The sequence below is a fragment of the Cebus imitator genome, unplaced genomic scaffold (genome assembly GCF_001604975.1).
Source record: "Cebus imitator isolate Cc_AM_T3 unplaced genomic scaffold, Cebus_imitator-1.0 Scaffold653, whole genome shotgun sequence".
In the NCBI taxonomy this organism is placed as follows: domain Eukaryota; kingdom Metazoa; phylum Chordata; class Mammalia; order Primates; family Cebidae; genus Cebus; species Cebus imitator.
The window spans coordinates 127,088-129,539 of NW_016107968.1; the positions used below are offsets into that span (position 1 = coordinate 127,088).

At 38.1% G+C, this 2,452-nt stretch overlaps 1 long non-coding RNA gene across 1 annotated transcript in view; it reads left to right on the forward strand.

Annotated features, from left to right (window-relative positions):
* The first annotated feature begins 605 nt into the window (after window positions 1-605).
* LOC119469426 overlaps window positions 606-2,452 on the forward strand; it is a 14,311-nt gene continuing 12,464 nt past the window's right edge. Inside the window, exon 1 of the long non-coding RNA XR_005198223.1 lies at window positions 606-718. This is a non-coding gene — a long non-coding RNA (uncharacterized LOC119469426). The remainder of the gene's footprint in view (window positions 719-2,452) is intronic.

Genomic DNA, 2,452 nt, shown 5'->3' on the forward strand with positions numbered 1-2,452 from the left:
TACGTTTGATAGTTGTACTTGAATGTGACAGAGATAATCAATCCAAGATGGAAAATACTCTTCAAGACATTATCCAGGAGAACTTCTGCAACCTAGTGAGGCAAGCCAATATTCAAGTCCAGGAAATACAGAGAACACCACAAAGATATTCCTCAAGAAGAGCAACCCCAAGGCATATAATCTTCAGACTCACCAGGGTTGAAATGAAGGAAAAAATGCTAAGGGCAGCCAGAGAGAAAGGTCGGTTTACCCACAAAGGAAAGCCCATCAGGCTCACAGCAAATCTCTCGGCAGAAACCCTATGAGCCAGAAGAGAGTGGGGACCAATACCCAACATCCTTAAAGAAAAGAACTTTCAACCTGGGATTTCATATCCAGCCAATGTAAGCTTCATAAGGAAAGGAGAAATAAAATCCTTTACGGACAAGCAATTACTGAGAGAATTCATCACCACCAGGCCTGCTTTATAAGAGCTTCTGAAAGAAGCACTAAACAAGGAAAGGAACAACCAGTACCAGCCACTCCAAAAACATACCAAATGGTAAAGACCATTGATACAATGAAGAAAATGTGTCAGCTAATGGGAAAATCATCCAGCTAGCATCAAATGGCAGGATCAAATTCACACATAGCAATATTAACCTTAAATGTAAATGTGCTAAATGCCCCAGTCAAAAGACATAGACCGGCAAATTGGATAACAACTCAAGACCCATCAGTGTGCTGTATTCAGGAAACCCATCTCATGTGCAAGGACACACATAGGATCAAAATAAAGGGATGGAGGAAGATTTATCAAGCAAATGGAGAGCAAAAAAAAGCAGAAGTTGCAATCCAAGTCGCTGATAAAATGGACTTTAAACCAACAAAGATCAAAAGAGACAAAGAAGGGCATTAAATAATGGTAAAAGAATCAACACGACAAGAAGAGCTAATGATCCTAAATATAAATGCACCCAATACAGGAGCACCCAGATGCATAAAGCAAGTTCTTAATGACCTACAAAGAGACTTAAACTCCCACACAATAGTAGTGGGAGACTTTAATGCTCCACTGTCAATATTAGACAGATCAATGAGACAGAAAATTAACAAGGATATCCAGGAGTTGAACTCAGATCTGGACCAAGCAGACCTAGTAGATATCTACAGAAATCTCCACAACAAATTCAAAGAATATACATTCTTCTAAGCACCACATGGCCCCTACTCCAAAATTGACCACTAATTGCAAGTAAATCACTGCTCAGCAAATGCAAAAGAATGGAAATCATAACAAACAGTCTTTCAGAACACAGGGCAATCAAATTAGAACTTAGTATTAAGAAACTGACTCAGAACCACACAACTTCATGGAACACAATCCACCACATAAACAGAACCAAAGATAAAAACCACATGATTATCTCAATAGATGCAGAGAAAGCCTTCAACAAAATTCAACAATGCTTTATTCTAAAAACTCTCAATAAACTAGGTATTGAAAGAACATATCTCAAAACAATAAAAGCTATTTATGACAAACCCATAGCCAATATCATACTGAATGGGCAAAAACTGGAAGCATTCCCTTTGAAATCTGGCATTAGACAAGGATGCCCTCTCTTACCACTCCTATTTAACATAGCATTGGAAGTTCTAGCCAGAGAAATCAAGCAAGGAAAAGAAATAAAGGATATTAAATCAGGAAAGAAGGAAATCAAATTGTCTCTATTTGCAGACAACATGATTGTATATTTAGAAGACTCTATCATCTCAGCCCAAAATTTCCTTAAACAGATAAGCAACTTCAGCAAAGTCTCAGCATACAAAATCAATGTGCAGAAATCACAAGCATTCCCATACATCAATAACAGATTTAAAAAAGGCAAATTGTGAGTGAACTCCCATTCACAATTGCTACAAAGAGAAGAAAATAACTAGGAATACAACTAACTAAGGATTTAAAGGAGCTATTCAAGGAGAACTACAAACCACCGCTTGAGGAAATAAGAGAGGACACAAACAGATGGAAAAACATTCCATGCTCATGTTTAGGAAGAATCAACACTGTGAAAATGGCCATACTGCCCAAAGTAATTTATAGATTCAATGCTATCCCCATCAAGCTACCTATGAACCCCTTCACAAAACTGGAAAAAAAAACCACCTTAAACTTCATATGGAACAAAAAAAGAGCCTGCGTAGCCAAGACAATTCTAAGCAAAAAGAACAAAGCTGGAGGCATCATTCTACCTGACTTCCAGCTATACTACAAGGCTACAGTAATCAAAACAGCATGGTACTGGTACCAAAACAGAGATATAGACCAATGGAACAGAACAGAGACCTCAGAAGCAACACTACACATCTACAATCATCTGATCTTTGACAAACCAGACAAAAACAAGCAATGGGGAAAGGATTCCCTGTTTAATAAATGGTGCTGGGAAAACTGGCTAGCCATGTGCAG